The following is a 22,028-nucleotide window of genomic DNA, read 5'->3' as shown; positions in this document are numbered from 1 at the left end:
TAGATGGATAGAATCAATTTATTTGCCTCTGCAGCAAAGCATTTCTCAGAACCAATCAAGCCAGTCTGTGTTCATAGATCCTTGGATTAAACTGTGCTGCTTAATACTGGCACCTGCTCCTTATATATCAACACCTGCAACCATGCACCACATTAGGTTACTCCCATAATGTTTCTTTCAGAGAGAGAGAAAAAACTCCTATTCCAAACATTTTTCTCTCTCTCATCTGAATAGGAGAGAGAGGCATGTGCATGATGTTAAAAAAAATAATCCCTTGACTCATGCCTGCTCCTTACTGAACTTTATGAAGAACTATTCTCGTTTTGCCATCTTATCTTCATCAGTGTCTGTTAATTGAGTTGAATTTAGAATATGGATGCTTTCACAGTGGCTTGCCAAGCTAGAAAATTTTATGCATTTGTGCAAGATTATGCATTCCACTATCTTGCATTAGAGTAAATTTAAGAGTTTCATTTCATTCCTAAAATGATATTCGATTCTCACGTAGCTTGCTGTTGTACCAGCTTTCTTTCATCAACTAGCAATCTTATCAGAATGCATGATGTAATTAAGATGGACTGGGGCCCTCAATTAACACCCCCTCCTAAATCTTGGAAACATACTAAGTGATTCTGAACTAGTCACATTTGATTAGACCAACTCAACTCTTAATTGCTGTCTTGGAATAAAATTAGGGAAATCTGTATATAAGCTGCTTTAAGTTCTTAGAGGAAAAGCAGGATATAAATCAAATAATTAAATGGTTGTTACAAAACCTGGCTTTTTTATAGGCAGGACTGAACCTTTTGTTCCCAAAGCATTTTTTTTTTTGCTTGAGCCTGAAAGAGGTCTTTGTTCTTTTCAACAATTTGCTCATTGGATTTGGGATGTCATCTTTAATCTTTTGAAGTGTCAGGGCTAGATATTTCATTATAGGACAGAATACAACAAGAACAATAATTTTAATGTCTACTTATTTTTTTCATGATATTTGGTTCTGGACTTTTGTAAGACCTATTTTATATGCATTACTACTAATAGTGGCTGTATCATCTCATAGTAACTTGCTAGTCAACTATATATGTAACAGAAAGAGACCATAATGAAAAATGGATTGCAAATTGTTTTGTTTGAGCAATGAGAGGCTGAACCAGAGCATGAGTGCAACAATACTTTATTTTACAATAAAGGGCTGACCGTGCTTGCCAAGCCTGGAACTGGCTCGCAGCAATCAGCAACCGGTTGGACCCCGCAGCCTGCTTTTATAGCTGGCTGCTGGGGAGAGCCAACCAATGGGAGTGGGGGGAATAACGCCCACGTAAAGAGAGTGGACCTGAGTGAGAACTCCTTGAGTCCTCAGGACATAACACCCCTTCCCCCCAGATGCGAACATGCATAGTCCTTGAGGTAGACGGGGGGTTTGTGTTGGCGCCCGGAACGGCGCAACTCGGGAACATTGTCTGTCTGTTCGGTACCAGTCTGTGATGGTCGAGCCGGCATAGTGTCGCCAACACTCTCTCTGGACTGGGCATCCTCGGGAACCACCGGGTTGGTTACTGGGGTCGAGTCCTCGTGGGTTGGATCAGGCTGGTCAACTCTCTGGGCGCTGTTGTCCGAGTTTGGGCTGACCGGAACGACCGCTGGTGCAGACTGGTCACTGGGTACGATGTGGCTGGGCGGCGGATGAGGCGGTTCCCCTTCGACTGGAGACTCTGGATTTTTGTTGGCAAGGGTGCTGAGGCGCCTTCTAAGCTGGTCTATATGTCTCCTCCAGACGCGACCATCCTCCAGCCTGACTCTATATGATCTCGGCCCGGTGATGGCGATGACCTCGCCTGGAATCCAAAGTGGGTCCCCAGCGAAATTCCTTGCGAATATCGGTTCCTGTAACAAAAAATGTCTAACCCCCGACGTAGAAGCGAGGGGAGAGTCAGGGCAGTATTGTGGGTGCAATCTGTCCAATACAGTCCTCAGGCGCCGGCCCATCAGAAGTTCCGCTGGGGACTTATTGGTGACTGCACAGGGGGTTGAGTGCTGGCTCATCAGGAACCGTGCGAGTTTGTGGTGCCAGTCATCCCTGCCAAACCTAGCGAGGGCCTCTTTGGTGGTCCTGACGGCCCTTTCAGCCAACCCATTACTGGCAGGGTGAAATGGGGCTGTGAAAATGTGGTGAATGCCCAGGTTGGCAGCAAAACGGCTGAATTCTACTGATGCGAACTGTGGGCCATTATCGGAGACAATGGAGTCGGGTAGTCCATGTGTAACGAACAGGCGCGTTAACACGTTGGTGATTGCTAGTATGGTGGTCGTGGATAGCTGTGCCACGTCTATCCATTTGGAATAAGCGTCCACGACCACTAGGAACATCTTTCCATGCACGGGGCCTGCCAGATCGATATGGATTCTAGACCAAGGGGCGTTGGCGCTCTCCCATCTGGTAGGGGTGGCGATGGGGGGAGCAGGACGGGATTCCTGGCAAATGCTGCAGGAACTTACCCAATTGACAATGTCCTCGTCTAGACCCGGCCACCACACGTAGCTGCGTGCTAATGCCTTCATTCTCACAATGCCGGGGGTGTCCCTCGTGCAACGCCTCCAGGACTCGGGTACGCAGCGAGGTCGGAATGACCACTCGAGTGCCCCACAGTAGACAACCCTGCAAACTGGACAGCTCCTGCATGCGAGTCTTAAAGGGTGCGAATTTGTTATCAACGTTGCCTCCCGGCCACCCCCTCCTCACCCAGTTGAGCACCTGGGCGAGCGTTTGGTCTGCCTTGGTTTTAGCGGCGATGTCAAGGGCGGTGATGGGCAGGTCCAACTGGGTGATTTCAAAAATGGCGTTGACAGGAGCTGGGTCTTCAGCCGGAGCTGGTAAGGGGCAGCGACTGAGAGCGTCGGCGTGGGATAGAGTTTTGCCCGGGCGATGAATAAGTTTGTATGAGTAGGCCGCTAGGAAAAGTGTCCACCTTGTCATTCTAGGGGAAAGGACTTGAGGTGTCTGTTTGTCGCCGGCCAGTAGGCCCAGGAGGGGCTTATGGTCGGTGACCAGTTCGAAGAAATGGCCAAAAGGAATTTGTGAAACTTTTTCACGGCTGCAACAGCTGCTAGGGCTTCCTTGTCTATTTGGCTGTAATTTCGCTCCGTGGCCGAGAGCGTCCTGGGAGAAAAAGCGATGGGGGCCTCGGCGCCATTGGGGAGTCTGTGACTAAGGACCGCCCCAATTCCAAAAGGGGATGCGTCTGCTGCCAGTACTAAAGGAAGGTTGGGGTCGAATTGGATGAGTACTGCCTCTGACGTAAGTAGTGATTTGACGGCGTTAAACGCCTGGTCTTCTTTGTGCCCCCAATGCCACGGTGACTTTTTGTCTAGTAATCTGTGTAGGGGTTCGGCTACTGAGGCTTTATGGGGCAAGAAGGATGCATAAAAGTTCAGCAGCCCTAGGAAAGCTTGTAGCTCCGTTTTGGAGGTTGGTATGGGAGCTTCGTGGATTGCTCTAACCTTGGACTCCAGGGGTGAATGCCAGAGGCGTCAATTTTATAACCCAGAAAGTCCACCTGTCTAGTGGCAATGGCGCATTTTTCTTTTTTTAACTTGAGGCCATGCTGTCTGAACCTTTCTAACACTGCTCGCACTCTCTGGAAGAGTTGGGGTCTGTCCCTGGCCGAGACCAAGATGTCGTCGAAGTAGGGTACTACACCAGGGAGGCCCTGTAAAATCCGCTCCATGAGGGATTGAAAAATACCCGGGGCAACACTTACGCCAAATTGGAGACGCTTGCATCGGAAGGCACCCTGTGAGTGACGATGGTCTGAAGTTCCGCTGTTTGGTTATCAACCGGGAACTGCTGATATGCTTGAGACATGTCCAATTTAGCAAAAATACTGCCCGGCTCGAATGTGTGCAATAAGTGCTGAATGACGGGCACAGGGTAGGCGCTAACTTGTAAATATTTATTGATTGTTGTCTTGTAGTCCGAGCAAATTCTCAGGCTACCATCTTTTTTAAGGGGTGTGACGATGGGCGTCTCCCACTTGGCGAAATCTGTTGGCTCAATGACCCCTTGTTTTAGTAGTTTATCCAATTCAGCGTCTAGTTTTGGTCGAATAGCAAATGGAACTCTACGTGGTTTTAATCTGATTGGGACTGCCTGGGGGTCAACGGTGAATGAGATGGGGGTTCCATTATAACACCCCAGCTCCTCGCTGAACACATCTGCGTAGTCAGTGAATAAGGAGTCAGTGTCTGAGGTTGAGACAGCATGGACTCCTGTTAACCCTAGGCCGAGGTGGGGAAACCAATCGAGCCCCAATAAGGTGGGTAGATTGCCGTTAACTACCACTAGAGGTAGGTGGCCTTTAAAAGCTCTAAAACTGACAAAGAACTTGCCTCTGCCGATCACGGGAATGGCCTTCCCCTGGTAGTCCTTCAGACCGAACTGGCATCTCTGAAGCCGGGTAGTAGATAGGCTGGGGTGGAGTCTCTTGAGGGTGTTCCACGAGATTATTGAGAGCGCTGACCCTGTGTCAACCTCCATGTGGCACGGTTTACCTTCTAGGGAAACGGAGAGAGAAATTTTACTAACAGCGTGGCAAGTACGCCTGGCAAGGCGGTGCGTGTGACAGTTTAATACTTGCCTCTGTGGTCCCGCGTGCGAGGACGGGGGTCTGTGTGCAGCGCTTTGGGGGGCTTGGCAGACTCTCGCGATGTGCCCCCTCTTATGGCAGTTGTTGCAAGTGGCTCCTTTAAACTTGCAGGTGGCCCCCACAGGCTAGGCACAATGTGATGTGCTTGGGTGGACCTGTGTATTCTTGTTTGGTCCCTACCTGCGACCGTCTGTCGTTGGCGAGGCGGTGGACGTCGTTTTCATCGTTGTGGGTTTCCTCCGCTTCCACCTCTTCGGAATGGACTGGGAACGATGCTAGCTTGGCACTTGGGCCCTGAATTTTGGTGGCTGAGTTCGTTGCTAGCTCGGCTGCTAGGGCCTCCTCGACCGCTTGTGCGAGGTTGAGGTCTTTTTTTGCTAGCAGGCGCCTCTGTAGGTTGAGATCCTTGACCCCACAAACTAATTGATCGAGGAGCATGTCCTCTAAGTATGTTCCAAACCCGCAGTGCAGGGCTGCTGTTCTGAGGGCGGCCATAAATTGATTGATGGTCTCCTTACTTGATTGCTTCCTCATACAGAACGTGAACCTCCTGGCGATTTGTGAAGGCCTGGGAGCGTAGTGGTTAGTGAGGACCTCCAGCAACTCGGACCACGGAACGTTTTTCAATTCTCTCGGCGCTACGAGTGCTGCGGCGGTATCGTAAACGGTGGCTCCGCAGTAGATTAGGAAATAGGATTTTTTCCGATGCTCTCCCGCATCCGCCAAGCCGACCGCATCGATGTAATGATTGAAGCGGTTCTTATACGACTCCCACTTCTCTTCGTCTGGTTTAAACGCCGGGAATACTGGGTTGGAACTCATGGTGCTGGAACGGCTGTGCAACCTGCGGAAAAATCTCTCTGGGACTACGGGCGCTCGTGAGTGATATCAGCTCTGGAGAGGTTTTTTGCTACCCTCTCTTTCTCTCTCTGGGTTACCACGTTGGCTGCTAGCCGTTGGAGGTGTCTTGATTCGCGCCAAAAAGTGGGCGCTAGTGACTTCCTACAGCGCTGTGCTGTGTCTCCTACTGGCCCGAAATTCAAATGACACCCGTTTGAATTTCGCGCCAAATACAGAGCGGCTGCGGCTCGCAGCGCTTCACTTTCCCTGCAGCGGGGCTAACAAGCGGCTACAGACGCTTCTAACTTTGAATCAGACCGCTTTCTCTGGCTGCGGATCAGCGTTTGCTCTTTTTGATCGCTCGTATTGTTGGCTGACCGCTCTCTCTGGCTGCGGATCAGCGTTTCCCTTGTCGCCAGCCGATCGCTCTCTCTGGGCTGTAGATCGGAGGCTAGTGACTCAGCGGTTGCAAGGTGCTTCTGGTAGCCATCCCATCCTCGTCGCCAGTGTTTTGTTTGAGCAATGAGAGGCTGAACCAGAGCATGAGTGCAACAATACTTTATTTTACAATAAAGGGCTGACCGTGCTTGCCAAGCCTGGAACTGGCTCGCAGCAATCAGCAACCGGTTGGACCCCGCAGCCTGCTTTTATAGCTGGCTGCTGGGGAGAGCCAACCAATGGGAGTGGGGGGAATAACGCCCACGTAAAGAGAGTGGACCTGAGTGAGAACTCCTTGAGTCCTCAGGACATAACACAAATAGTCATCTGCACCTTTTCCCAATTCATTTTCCTCCCTTTTTTTAGATGTCTGCCAGGATGGGTATCTGTGGTTCACAAACTGTTTCGTGCCCAAGAAAATGTGCAGGGCAAGCCATACTTTCTGTCCAAATTCTTTTCAACTACAGAAGGTTCTCTACCGTGGCTTTATGCATGGAAACTCCCCATTGACTCCCCATTGATTTTTGTATTTTATGTTTTTTTAATTTAAGTTACCAATAAACACCTTACTCTTCCAAGAAAGATTTAGAAAGTCCCTTCTTCCAGGATGGATCAGTGTTACATTAATTTCTAATTTGGCCTGAAAGTGGAGAAATAAACAGACACAGATAATTTAACACACTTAGAACTGCACTTGCTCATATATACTGTCAAAGAAGTACACTGTGGTGGTGCAGTGGTTAGAGTGTAGCATTGCAGGCTGACTCTGCATTCCCACTGCCAGCAGTTTGATCCTGACCAGCTCAAGGTTAGCCTTCCATCCTTCTGAGGTTGGTAAAATGAGGACCTAGATTGTTAGGGGCAATCTTCTGACTCTATAAATCACCTAGATTAAAGGACTACATATATATGTCTAAGTGCTATTGCTAAGTACTATTTGAAAAAAAAAAGTAGATTTTTTACCAAATCATTTACCTTCAAAATAAAAATAAAAGGTAAAATAATCACCATCTTCTTAGTTGGACTGAGAATAAGGTTTTAGAGGCAAGTGAACGTGTGTGTGTGTGTGTGTGTGTGTGTGTGTGTGTATGTTTGTATGTAAGCTTCTGGTATGATGGATATTTTTTTAAATTCAAAGTCACCTTGCTTTTGGTTAAATTCAATATTTTATGAACAACAACACACTCCCCTCCCCCCCCTTTTTTGCTTAGTTGTCAGGGTTCCAGAAAAACTCAACTCCAATTAAAAACTCAGAGACAGGCATTTTCTCAAAGTTTCCTTTTATACTGGCACCTCTGGGAAAACCCGGGACTCTCAGATTCGGGTTTTCCATTAGTAATTCAAAAGTCAAAACTCAACCCTTGCACCCATCAGTCCATCACATAGTCCAATCACCAACTGTCCCAACTTGACACATGCCTTCAACCACTCCTCCTTCAGGTGCAGGAATAACATGACCTTGACCAAAAAGAAGAATGCTATTATGTCTAACTACCAACACTCTAAAAATCCCCCCTTTCCCCCTACTTTCCTAGGCACAGGAATGTGGCAGTGTGGAAGCTTCTGGTATTAATATGGCTTCCAAAGCTGACATTAATTTCTGCCTGGAATTCATTTCTTATGTTTGACTGGAAGCAAAACACTAATACCATATTCTAGGTAAAAAACTCAAATAAAAACACAAATTCTCTTTTATCGCTTCTTTCTTTACAGCATCCAGGCACTGGAGACATAAACACATGCAGAAATTTCACCAACATGCAAAGACACAGAGTGATTCACTGACAGAAGCCAAGCATGACAGGAAATATACACCCACCCAAACATTTTTGCTCCCTGAAGTGAACCAACAAATGCCTCTATTTCTCCAGAGATGGCTTTGTGTCAGTATTGTTCAGCCTAACCTACCTCACCATCTTGCAGGAATAAAAAAAAAACCCAATGTTTGGTGGGAAAAATTCCATGCCTTAAATGAAATAACATGATTTTTAGAAAGAGAGATGCTTCAACAAAACTGGCCTGCATTTCTTTGCTAAAATATTAAATAAACCTGGCTAACTCTGGATCCTAGCTGATTTCTAAACTGCTAGAGCGGAATCAGGCTTGTTTAGTACTTAGGTAAAATATAATAAGGAAATATTAAAGATTGTGGAATAAATTTGGAACGTTTTCTGAAAAGAAAAAAAAAAGAATATAACAGTAGCAATGTTCTATTTTGTTCCAAAGAAAACATGAATATTTCAGGGTATCCATGAAAGGCAGGCTGTCATGCCCCTGTTGGAATCTGATTTGAGGAGGAGGCCTAGCAGCTGACAGGGAGTGAGAGTGGTGGCTCTATTGGCTGTGGAAGAAACTGGGGAAGGGCACAGTCCAGCTGGGCTGAGCAGGGGAGAGGTAGAGCAAGTCAGAGGGAATTCAGAGGAAGACCCAGCCCCACCCCCTCTTCATCCTAGGGCACACAGGGAGGAACAGAGAAGGGAGCAACGTGAGTTGCATGGCTAATGGCGGAGGAAAGGGCCCTGATTTCCTTCATTAGCTGCAGCTGGGAACACAGTGTTTAAAAAGGGAGTTTGCGCACAGCAACTTGTTGGAAACAAATAGCGTATTATCTTGTTTTGTTGAGGCTTAACTGGGTTCCTGATGTCTTCCCAACGGTGTGTATTTTGTTGGCCTTTGAAGTCTGCAATTCTTTATCCTGCCCTGTCCAGTTAATTGCTGCAGTGAGGTTTGTGTGGATTTTTATTTACAGTTTGTATGTACTTTGTTTTTGGACTGAATTTCCTCCACTTAAAGACTGTTCTTGGGAGAGTTTTTTCTCCAGCCAAAGGTAACTGGACGTTGGGAGCAAAGTTGGAGGTATTAAAGGGACTTTTCTTACTTATGTGACTGTGTTGCCTTTGTACCATGCCCCGGTTCATCACTCAGGCTTTCAAACCTGAGAAAAGCTTTTACCTTCAAAATGTGCATTGATCAGATATTTACTGCTTGGTGCCTTATTGTGTTTTATTTACATTTATATGCAATAGAAATAAGATACATCTATTTGAGGAAAGAATGAATCCAAGAGACTGGGACCCTCTCTTAGTATATACCAAAAGTTCAAGACTTGAAAATGTCTTGTTTTGCCATATCGAAGGAAAAGAATGTTAGTCTGATCACAAGAATCACGCATTTTAGGGGAAAGCTGACATGCCATTTAAATACACCAGCTCTCTGACTGACGTTTTGAAATTCTCAGAAGAGGCAAAGGTAGCATTTTTCTGCTCTGATTTTTTCTTTCTTTCTTTCTTTCTTTCTTTCTTTCTTTCTTTCTTTCTTTCTTTCTTTCTTTCTTTCTTTCTTTCTTTCTTTCTTTCTTTTTCTGGCAGCCAGAGTTAAGCTAAGAAAGAAAATAGATAATGGTATCAGTGCTACTTGTTCTCATTTATGCAGTGACTCAGGACATGTAGAAACAAACGCAGGTTTGGAAATTTGTTTACTTTCTGAACTAAAAGCTTCATCACATGCTCACATAAACCTCTTCAGCTCAAAATTCAGTAGCACTACTCTGTTGATTGGTACAAAACCATATGACCTCATTGTGAAGATCTGCCGCTATTTAAAGTATTTTTTATTCATATTTACAGCCACACAGGCTTAGGGGTACTTTTCTGTTTATGAACTTCCACGTCAAGTAAGAGCTTCAGAAGATGCCCGAGATGTCATATGCAGGCGCTTTTGAAGATACCTGTGCTTTCTGTGCTATTTCCCCTCTGGCATCAGAAAAAGGCAAAGCAACCCACATTCTAGGGAATTGCATTTGGTACTTAGTCTCTTAGCATTTAGTAAAAAGACATCTCATGTTAATTGGTAATGCAACTATTTGTTTGTTTGTTTTCCTCTGCTATATTCCATAAATTTTTGGTAGTTTCTAATGAATACACTAAAATGACAATTTAAACAACAGTATTGTTTAATATGGGTGCTTCCATCAGTGGAGGCTTTTAAGTAATGGGACAATCACTTTGTCTAAAATGGTAAAGGACATGGGTGTCAAACTCGTGGCATCACGTTGCCATCACGTAACATTTCGTGATGTTTTTCCCATTCACGGAGCTCGGCTGGGCGCAGCCTGTGCATGATACATCTGGCCCGCGGACTGCCAATTTGACATCCCTGGTATAGAGTCTGCTGCTTGAGAAGGAGATTGTATTAGAAGACTGCAAGGTCTCTTCCAGATCTATTCTGAATGTATATGTATATATACCAGTAATAGACTATACTTTCAGGGATCATTTCTATAGTATCCAACTAGAGAAATGCATTCAAACACTGGAGGCTTTCAAGAAGAGATTGGACTGCCATCTGTCAGATATGGTATAGGGTCTCCTGCTTGGGCAGGGGGTTGGACTAGATGATCTACAAGGCCCCTTCCAACTCTGTTAATCTAAAGAGATTACCAATGTAAATGACAAAAATAGTGAGCGAAATGTTAAAAGTGGTACAAGAATTAAAATTACCAGGGACATTATTGTGCTTTTTGGATTATAGCAGTACAACGTTTAGTAGCAATAGTATTTTATTTTCTAATCTTTTAATTGTTATGTTTTTGAATTTTAAGGGATATAAATAAGTATAAAAAAATAAGGGATATAAATACCAGGCTTCTTTGAAGTTGATGTAGAAAGATCCTTGGGAAAAAAATCAATTTTTACTGTTCTGGACACTATTTTGTTAAAAAAAAGCAAACCTTCTAACTTTGTACAAAGGAATTCATCTTTAATTAATTAATTAATTAATTAAAACAAACTAAGAAAATGCTTAAATAAGTCTAAAGGACAGCTTCCTGAAATAAAAGACTTCTTCATAATAAAGAAGCAGTCCTAACTTTTCCAGATTGGTGGCCTGGCACGGGAGGCGGGAGAGGAGATGATTCTGTGGAAGTCATAGGTGCCACTCATCCATATGGAGCTTCGCACATGAGCACAAGTTCCACAGCTTTTGCAGGTAGAGCTGTGTGACCCAGTTGCAAAAAGGCTGAGGCCGACTAGTGGTCACAGCCCAGGGGTTGGGAACCCAACAAAGGATAATAATATGATATTCCAAGCAATGAACAATGAGCAAAGCTGAGCCAGTTGCTATCATTATCAGTTTAGTATTCCACCTTTCTTTTTTCTTTCCTCTATAGCGTCTTTCTGCAAATGCAGAATCTTTTTTTTTTAACCCCCAGATCAATCAAGCATTGATCCATTGGTCGTGACAGGAACTGATCTTCTGGCTTGTTGCCTGAGCTGATCTTGTGGTCTTGGAGAGAGTAACTGATTTAAAGACACCTAACTGGCTCTCTTCTACCATTTCGTGATATACAGTGGCAGGAAATTGAAATGAGGGCTATACATTGTCAATCATTCCTCAGTTTGCAAGATTGGAAGAACCAGTTTAAAGGAAAGTTCAAGACAGGCATTAATGGAAGGTCCCCCAGGTATACTGAGACTTTGATAGCTGCCCAGTTGATGATCCAGATACTCTTGCTATTATAGCTATTTAATAGTTTGTGAAATACTCTCCGTATATGCAAGCCATTTCCCAGTCTTTTCTATTTTATAGGAAAAGCTTACAGAACTCATTTAGGTCCCAGAGGAACTTTTGGAAACAATGAAGTAAGAGGATGACTTTTCAGCCCACCACCTTCTCAATTTAATTTAATTTAATTTAATTAATTTAATGGTAAGTGTAAAGAAGAGTCAGGTGAGACATGGAATCTGGTGGGAATTAAAGAAAGTGTTCATGCCTACAGAACCTGAGTTTACCCAGGAAAAACACAGCCTACTTATGATGCGTATGTCTACCATCTATTATAATTGCTTTTTTATAGGGGGCTAATGAAGAATATGCATTGAATATAAACTAACAGGATCATTCATGGTTCATTAAGAAATTATGAAGGTGGAAGAAATGGTGCATCTAGTAATGTTAATTTTCATACAACCGCTGATTTAATGTTTGTAAGGAAGATAAGGGGAAAGTGCTATTATGAGCTCATCTGTGACTCAGAAATAAACACCATTATGCTATAAAACCAGATAATAAAAAAAGAAAAGCATCTGTTACCATATTTTTTTAAAAATAGCAAAAGGCAGAGGTGATATTCAGCAGGTTCTGATCAGTTCTGGAGAACCGGTAGCGGAAATTTTGAGTAGTTCAGAGAACCGTCAAATACCACCTCTGACTGGAGATTACAGTATCCTTCTCCTGTCACGCCCATCAAGCCACGCCCACAGAACCGGTAGTAAAAAAATATTGAATCCCACCACTGGCCAATGGGATGCTACTACTGCTTGTCACATAATTGTCTTTGGAACGTAGTCCCAAAGGTCCTTTTTCAAAAGACAGTTCGACTTTGTTTTTCCCTGAAGACATTTCACTTCTCATCTAAGAAGCTTCTTCAGTTCTGAGTCAGCCTTCAGTCAGAACTGAAGAAAATTCTTGGATGAGAAGTGAAATGTCTTCAAGGAAAAACAGTTGCCTTTTGAAAATGTACCTCTGGGACAACCATGACCTGGATGATTGAGAATAACCATAGACTTTGGAACTTAGCAAGCTAAAATTTTGCTAAAATCATGCAACTATCTGATTAATCTGTTGGGTAATTCTCCTCATACACAAGATTTGAGAATCTTGTGGACTTCAGGATTTCATCCTAGGATCTCTGCTCTTGATGCAGTATGAGTTTGGCTATTCCTAATTGCCATTCATGTTCACAGCAGCTTGAAAAAAGACCTTAGTTTCATGGCTTGTTATGATGGGAATCAAAAAGGCTCATGCCTAGTCTAGTTATTGTCTAAACTTGCCAATGTGACAATTAGCCTGCTTTCTTTATTTTCCTGCTTGTGTTGTGTGGGTGGAAAGAAAATAATTATGATGCTTAAATTTAGAAAAACATATAACTAACCAAAGAAGTGTTTGTTGATGGTATGGGAGGGGAAAAAAAAGTCTTATATATGTTTTCATTTTTAGGATGTCATTTAAGCCATGAATAACTCTACTAGCAGTGGTTTTCAGAATATATCCATATTGACATTTTTTTAAAAGTCAGAACCCCACCCCCCAAACAATTCATATTAGTAGCATATCACAGTGTTAGGATTTAAATGTCTTTTCATAGTTTTAAACGGCTAAATCCTAGAACTGTGTCCCATTTCAATATGGTAGGAACATCTTGTCTAACCATACACACCCACTTCCCTGCTGTTTTTCCTACTGATTTCTGAGTGCTCTGAAGCTCAGTGTAAGATTTGTAACAAGTCTTCCTTAAAGAAAAAAACAAACAAACCAGTCCTTGACAAGGTTTAAAAGGCAGATTTTGACACTTTTTTCCCAAAACCATCAAGATAAATTTTAAATGAACAGTTTTAAAAAGGGGATCAAATATCAATGCTCCATAGCATAAAAAATGAAAATATGAAAATATAAATGACTACGTTTATTCTAGTTATTAACCCATATATCAGCTTGAGGTGAACTTTCAAAAAGCAATGAAAGATTTTGCAAAATATTGTGTGGGTTAAATGCAAATGAGGCACACTTCCTTATGAAAACGAATAGATACAGATAATCAGAGTTGGAAGGGACCTTGTAGGTCATCTAGTTCAACCCCCCCCCAAGCCAGAGACCCTATACCATTTCTGACAAATGGCAGTCCAATCTTTTCTTGAAAGTCTCAAGTGATGATGCTCCCACAACTTCTGAGGGCAAGCTGTTCCATTGCTTGATTGTTCTGTTCCATTGCTTGATTGTTCTCACTGTCAGAAAATGTCTCCTTATTTGCAGGTTAAATCTCTCCTTGTTCAGTTTCTATCCATTATTCCTTGTCTGGCCTATAGGCACTTTAGAAAATAGTTCCCAATTTTCTTTCCATATGTTTTTTTCTTGGGAAATCCTAAGCAATCATTATTTATTTTTCTGAAATGAAAAAGGACTGAGCCAGAAGTATTTTTTTTTTTAATTTAATGCCAAAATAGCTCACCTTCTGTTAGCCAGATTCAGAAGATATCAGAACTCCTGCAGTGAGATTAAAGTTGTCATGATTGTAATCGGAAATAAGATTTTGGCAAAAAGAAAAATAATAAAGTGAGGAAACCAGATGTTAGAATTTGAAATGTTCTTATCATACTTCCCATTGCCTTCCAAGTGAATTCTAGACTTACCGTATTTCCCCATGTATAAGCCACCCCTTTTTTCCAAAATTTTCAAGCCCAAAAAGTAGGTGGGTGGCATATACAAAGCAGGTACACTTTTTATACGTGAAAAATGCATAAAATAATAAAGTAGGAATAAACTGGTTTTCCAGCAGTATGCTATACTTTTTTGTAAAAATTGTACGTGATGATACGATTACGAGTGCGAGTACACGATAGAAATGCATACGCTAGGCATCGGCCTGAATGATTCGTTCCTACTCTCGTTCCGATGCGTAGATTGCTAGCGTCGCCCGCACCGCTTTCGGCGTCATGACCGAAGTTGTAGATCTAGACGTCGAATTTTGTTTCTTTGTAAATTTTCTTTCTTCATAACTTGTTTCTCTAATAAAATATTTTTTTCAAAACTTCACAGTCCAAAAATTGGGGGGGTGGCTTATACAAAGGGGGTGCTTATACATGGGGAAATACGGTAATTAAACTTATTGTCCTAGTTAATTAATACCAATCATGATTTTCCTAGTTACTGTTATTCATCATCAGATATTTTAACAGGGCCACTGTTATTTCCAGAACATATTTATTTATTTTTGTCAATAGCTTACAAGATAATTGTAAGCAGCAGGGCTCCTCACTAATGGGAGTCGTATAGCTAAATCTCACACACCCTTTGAAAACATAAGCATTACCAAATTTCTTTTTTATCAAGACGAGAGATTATTTCTTCCCCCTTTCCCCCTCATTTTAATCCTCAGAACCTGTTAGCACAGAGACAAAGGATTGCAACTATAGAGGTAGGTTATTAGTTAATATACTTTGCATTTTAACTGCATTTTTGTAATAAAGGGGAAATACAACCTAATTTTTTCTTTCAGAATGTTGTTCCTTGTAGAACTCTAATTGGCAATGTACTAGTAACTATACATACTGAGGAAAAAAAAGAAAGAAGGAGGGGGATCTGGTCAGTGTTTACATTAAAAACTGCTATGGGGACTTAAAATATTTTCTAATAAAGCTTACTAAAATTTACCAAACTATTAGGTAGTATTAGGATACATTTTTGTAAAATAGCACAAGAACCTCTCCATTTGCATAAAACTGTCACTAATACATTAACAGCCCCTAATATTGCAATCCTATATTTACACTGAATAAGTCATAGTGAGTTTAATGGGACTGTCATGCCCCTGGTGGAGACTGACTCTGAGGGAGAGGAGGAACAGCCGACAGGGAGTGGAAGTGTGGCTCCGGAGATGTGGAAGAGGTTGGGGAAGGGCAGAGGCTGGCAGGAGGAGAGGATAAGGGAGAGACGTGGTATACTGGGGAGGAGAGGGCCTTGATTCTCTTCATGAGCTGCAGCTGTGACAACTGGATAAGAGGACAGACATGTGTACAGGCAAGTGCTGGAAACAAAGCGTGGAAATATCTCTAGTTTATTGTTCCTCTCTGAGTTTGGTGTCCTGCCCAGTGTGTGTTCTGATATCTGTGGACATTGTCAAGCCCTTATCTTGCCTGATTTGTGGTTTTTTTTTTACTCTTTATAATTTAAATGGCATTTCCTCATTTTTGTAACTGCTTGTGTGGGAGTTTTTTCTCTCCCCTCAAGGATATTTGGAGCTTGGAAGCAAAGTGAAGGAATAAAAAGGACTTCACCTGTTTTTTTGTGACTGTGTTTGTTTTGTATCCCACCCTGGGTCATCACAGGGTCTTCGTGAAGAGGACTAGCCACTTGAACAATGAAAATGGCCACCACCAGGTTACAGATCAGTGCATGGGGTTTCTTATAATTAAGAAGTATGTAATTTTGGCAGCGTTTTTGGATATTATGCTATTGTCAAAAGGTTTCTGTCACTTTAAGCTTCCTTAGCAGGGCACATGAGTTACATATTAGCTTTGTTAGGTCTTCAAATTAATCCATTTTGTGGAAACCATCTTGTGATCTATGGAATTATTAAGACAAGATCCTCCCATTTATGTTGTAATTTCATTGGTTTGGTTTTGGCAATACAACATGTGAGCCAAATCAGTGTTTAAATTGGCAGGAATGGGACTTTAATTCTTCAGAAGTCTAAGTTCTGGAAGAACAGTTTGTAGCAGCAAAGTTTAAAAATGCTTTAGTATGCCTAAGATTTATAATGCAACCGTAACTCGAAAGACACCTGGAAATTGTACAGTGACTCATAATTCAAAATATTGTTCTGCTGACACAAAAAAAAACCTTCTATTGACTGACCCCAAGAATCTGCTTGCAAAACTGTTTTGGTGAAGTTATGGATAGAGGGGCTGAATAAAAGGAGCTGGGGGTTGGAGGCAGATTTGTGCAGAATTATAGCAATAGCAATAGCACTTGGACTTATATAGTGCTTTACAGCCCTCTCTAAGCGGTTTACAGAGTCAGCATATTGTCCCCAACAATTGGGGTCTTCATTTTATCCACCTTGGAAGGATGGAAGGCTGAGTCAATCTTGAACCTGGTGGGATTTGAACCACCAAATTGCAGACAGCTGGCTGCAGAAGTAGATTGCAGTACTGTACTCTAACCACTGCACCACAAAGGCTCCTATTATGCTACATATAAGTAATTTTCAGATCAGCAATGCGATGGCCCAAAGATTGACCTCTTGCCTCACAGTCAGGAGGCTGTGAGTTCAATCTTAGGTAGTGGCAAATATTTCTCTCTCTGGGCGCAACGAGTACTTGTCTGCTGCAAACTCTGCATAGGCATCAGGAAGGGCATCTGGTCAGTAAATCCTCAACTTCATTCAATCCCCCCGACTCTACCCTGATGCAAGGGATACAGAGTTTTTAAAAGAAAAAGAAAAAACCTCTTTCCCACAACATAGATACATTATAGCCACGATAGTGACATGGTTAAACCAGGTTGATTTCTATGTACTTGATCTATTCTGACTCCAAAACCTTTTTCATTGTTACAGGTAGTTTTTGAATTACAACCATTCATTTAGCAACAGTTCAGCATTAACAGAATAACAGAGTTGGAAGGGATGTTGTAGCTCTTCTAGTCCAATCCCCTGCTTACGTAGGAAACCCTATACCATTTGAGACAAATGGCTGTCTAATCTTTTCTTAAAATCTTCCAGTGTTGGAGCATTCACAACTTCTGGAGACAAGTCATCTCACTGATTAATTGCTCTGTCAGGAATTTTCTTCTTAGTTCTAGGTTCCTTCTTTCCTTGATTAGTTTCCATCCATTGCTTCTTGTCCTGCCTTCAGGTGCTTTGGACAATAGCTTGACTCCCTCATCTTTGTGTTAACCTGTTAGATGTTAGAACATTGTTATCATGTCACCCCTAGTCCTTCTTCCCATTAAACTAAGACATACCCAATTCCAGCAAATGTTCTTTATATGTTTTAGCCTCCAGTCCCCTAATCATCTTTGTTGCTCTTCTCTGCACTCTCTCTAGAGTCTCCACATCTTTTTTAGCCATTATGTTGACTAAAACTGAATGCAATACAATGGGATTAAAAAAAAGTGACAACCAATTCTCATATTGACATTTGCAACCTTCCCAGCCAGCTTCCAATAAGTAGAGTCAATGACAGTCAGATTTCCTTAACTTTAAAAACTGCATTGATTTGATTAACAACCATGACAAAAAAGTTCATAAAATGTGATACGATTCACTTAACAACCACCTTGTTTAGCAACAGAAATTCTGATCCCAATTGTGGTCATAAGACAAGGACTATGTGTATCCTCTTCTGTGATGACCTGGGGCATGGCACAAGGGCAACACAGCCAGAATAATAAGTAGGGATCTCTTTATTAGCTCCAACTTTGCCCCAATGTCTCAGTTACTTTCCAGTCTGGAGAAAAACTCTCCCAGAAACCTGTAACATCCTTTGACTACAGATATTTCAGTCCAAAATATTAAAACAGAAAACATTAAACTATGAATTCAGCAACACAAAATAAAGTAATAAATCTGGCAGGGCAAGATAAGGAGTTCTAGAAGTGAAGTAACATGGCAGTAAATCAAACCAGTTGGGAGGATGCCAGGAACTCACATAACAGCAGCCAACATGAGATAAACTCAATGTTTGTTTCTGACAAACGCCCCTCCAAACTGCTTCTCCTTTAAACTCCCTTCCCAGGTATGCCTTATGAAGGGAATCAGGGCCCTTTCCTGCCTCGTAAGCCACACAACCCACATTGCTCTCTTCTCCGTTCTTCCCTGCATGCTCTACAATGAAGAGGGGATGGGCCTTGGTCTTCCTCTGAACACCCTCTCTCTTGTTCCACCTCTCCCCTTCTCTGCCCTGACTTTGCCCTTCCACAGTTTCCTCCACATCCAACGGAGCCACTATCCTGCTCCCTGTCAGCTGTTTGTCTTCCTCCTTGGATTCAGACTCCAAAGGCGGCATGACAGAGACTGATATACGGCACTGTCTCAGCCACCCAGTTAATTGTTCATTATTGGCCATTTGACATTTAGGTTTGGACTATCCATTATTGTGGCATAAACAATAGGGCTGTGGGCAGGAGTTTGTTCAATGAGCACTAAGCTTTATTTTAGAAAGGTATGTACTGCCTAATAAAAGGCTAGGAAATTGACTTTGTAATAGCACTTATATTGTGATATAAATATGTCACATATGTCCTCATCCCTTTTCTCCTCTCTGTCATTTTAATTTTCCTTCATATTGCTAAAGACAAAGAAAAAAATTTTTTTTCCACCCACTTAAAGCCCACACATTGCTTTTAACATCATCTTTTAGTGTTCAAAATATAAAGCAATATTTTCTCAATCCGTTCTGTTTCAGAAAACAAAAGTGTAGCTAGTTTGTCGATGGATTTAAATTTCTGGGCCTATCTTTTACCACAATTAAATGTAATAAAGTAAGGTATTCAATGCCATCAGATAGAATTACTGCTAGGTAATCATAAAAATCTAACCTACAAATAAGCATAATAAAAAATATAGAGGTTTTTTTTTATATAACGCACCCCGCCCCCGGAAAACTCCTAGAGGACCATTTACCAGACTTTAATGCAAATAAAGCTAATTGTCCTATAACCCATTTTTGGAAACTTTCATTAAGAGCTAATTTCAAGCCTGCAATCTGCACACAATACACTTAACTCCAAAAACAGAAGCTCTAGTACATTTTTTAAATTAACATTGTTCACTGTGTGCATTCTGTGCTTAAAAGCTTTTTAGTTCAGAGCTTCAGTGCAAGATATCCAACTATTACAGGGGTCTGCAACCTTAAACACCGTTTGGACCCGTTTCCCACAGAAAACACTAGGAGCCAATAATTTAACAACCGGTGTGACTGGGTGAGCATGGCCAACTTGATGGCACTCACTCCCACCCAGTTACCTCCTGCCCTGGAATATGAGTGAGTGAATCTCCATGCCCAACCATCACCCTTACCTTCTCAGCCCAGGTGGGGAGTGACGGGGAGGGAAGGGGTGGTGGGATCAGCTGACAGGGAACCACAGCAGAGGGCCAAAAGAGCCGCATGTGGCTCCAGAGCTGCAGGTTGCAGACCCCTGAACTATTAAAATAGTGTCTATTGTTGGTAACAGAATCAGAACTAGATATTTTTCTGATATTAGCAAAAACAGTTATTCAGTGTTTCACAAAGCACATTTTTTTTCAGATTCACAATGATTGATTTCACATGCACAGGTGTTCTAAAGAGCTGCTGGGCTTAGCCTCCTCATGAAGTCAAACCCTTGCTTATCTAATACTAGCAGGGCCCAAATATCAATCCTATATGAAGAAACGCAGCCCAGGTAAAGCATAGAAGAATTGCATTCCTATTCCTCTTAGGAATAATTTCCTAGGACAGAAATCAGCAATAAAACCCCATTTGATACTAGAAGCCTGCTGGATGTCTAATGGAGCAATACAAATGGCTCATGCAGGACTGATCTTGCAGGACTGATGAAATTTTGTGTCAGGTTTTTCTGATCTGTGACATCTGAGATCTGGGAAAAGTTCAGAATTTTTAATCCTTTGTAATTACCCTGGTGGGATGTGGTGGCTCGGTGGCTAAGATGCTGAGCTTGTCAATCAGAAAGGTCAGCAGTTCGGTGGTTCGAATCCCTAGCGCCACGTAACGGAGTGAGCTCCTGATACTTGTCCCAGCTTCTGCCAACCTAGCAGTTAGAAAGTGTGTAAAAATGCAAGTAGAAAAATAGGGACAACTTTGGTGGGAAGGTAACAGCATTCCATGTGCCTTCAGCGTTTAGTCAAAGAGGTACATCAGCTAAAAAGTAAAATTAATTTCTAACAGTTAAGATTCTTAAACAGATTATAGTAAAGATTTAGCTGTATACATTTATAACTATTGTTAAGTTCAGGAGTCTTTTCTTTTCCACAATTTTTCTTTTTTATTTCCTTACTTTTTCTCTAAAATGTGTATATTTATCTTGTTAAAATAATCTTTAATAAAAAGAATGCAGATAGATGTAGATTTAGCTATGAGTCATACTATACTGTATTCTAAATAACAACAGTAAACAAGGGGGACAGGGGTGAAATTCAAAAATTTTCCCTACCAGTTCTGTGGGTGTGCCTCTGGGCATGGCTGTGGGCGTGGCTTGGTATAATAGTAATAGCAACCAGGGGCGATTCAGGCGATTTTTGTACCGATTCAAATCGTCCCTACCACCTGTCCTGAGGTGGGTTGAGATGGTTGAATTTCACTTCTGAAGGGGGATATATACAATCTCATCTGTGCTTTATTGCAATCATTTCCATTGAAATCAGAATTAGTTTTTCTTAAAGATTTCACTTGACAAAAGTGGTCTAGAAATTTTTGATACAATGTGAGCTATCATATGTTCTCTGTAATGTACAGTAAGATTATTTGTTCTTTGGATAAGTAATTATCTAATGGAACTATAATTTTCTAGTATATTTTGTAACATGATTTATTATCTTTCCTTCTGATGCATTTTTTAAAGTTTTTATTTACCAGAATAAAAATAAACACTGTGTTCAATTGTAGTTAATAAAAAGAAATCAATTACTAAGAAAATCACTTCTGTTAGGATAATTCCATCACCCTCAGTCAATCATGAAGAGAGTTCAAATACATAATTTCATTGTACATAGCCTATAACTAGACATTTAAATGAAGCACCAGCTATGTCAAGCTGTTTCCAGCTGCCTGAATTTTAAAAATATTTTTTCCCAAGCATGATTCTCATAGAATTCTAATTAACAAATTATAGTTTGATGAATATAGGACTGCTATAATATTTCCAGCTAATAAACTTTTTTTCTTAGAACAAAATACATTTCTGTATATTAGTGTGGGGATTACCTTAACAATACAATATTTCTAGTATGATTTTTGAAATATATGTATTACATTGTAACATTATTTTTGGATTTTTCCCAAACATGTTATACATATATTTATTTAAAAGTCACAAGAAGCCAATTTATATAAACTACATGTTCTGACACATGAGCCCTCAAAGAACAAAATTCTTTTGTTACTTTATGTTCAAATTTTTAAAAATTCTCTTTTGTTTGAAGAAACTAATAAGGAATTAATAACATATAATATATCATTTTAAATTCTTATCAGTGTTTTTAGGTAGAGCAGTGGCAATGCACAAAACAAATTTCTTAACAGTGGACACAGAATATCTGAAGCTGAGGTAAGGACAAAAATCTGAAGAGGGGATATTATAGCTTGTTAGTATCATTTTAGAGTTCTTTGATAAAGGTGGTCTATTGACTACTCCAGTAATTCTTAACCTGTGAACCCCTGAGAGGCTGTGATGTAGTCACAGGGAATTTGCGAATATTTGATGCGGTCTAGTGCTTTAAATCTTGAATTAAGTTTTGGTGCTCCATGGCTATGGTCCATAGCCACAGGGGGTATTTAAAGGGATCAGCGGTAGAGAAAAGGTTGAGAACCACAGTTCTACTCCATAGATAGA

At 41.5% G+C, this 22,028-nt stretch overlaps 1 protein-coding gene and 1 pseudogene across 2 annotated transcripts in view; both read left to right on the top strand.

Annotated features, from left to right (window-relative positions):
* Window positions 1-22,028, top strand: part of PRKG1 (protein kinase cGMP-dependent 1) — an 878,222-nt gene that overhangs the window by 366,843 nt on the left and 489,351 nt on the right. The gene's annotated exons all lie outside the window — the stretch shown is intronic.
* LOC113449031 (small nucleolar RNA U3) lies at window positions 10,174-10,273 on the top strand (annotated as a pseudogene).

Source organism: Pseudonaja textilis, chromosome 4, assembly GCF_049901715.1.
Source record: "Pseudonaja textilis isolate UNSWEBS1 chromosome 4, rPseTex1.2, whole genome shotgun sequence".
NCBI classification, from domain to species: Eukaryota; Metazoa; Chordata; class Lepidosauria; order Squamata; family Elapidae; genus Pseudonaja; species Pseudonaja textilis.
The sequence above is the reverse complement of the archived record's forward strand: the minus strand, read 5'-3'. Positions and strand labels throughout refer to the sequence as shown.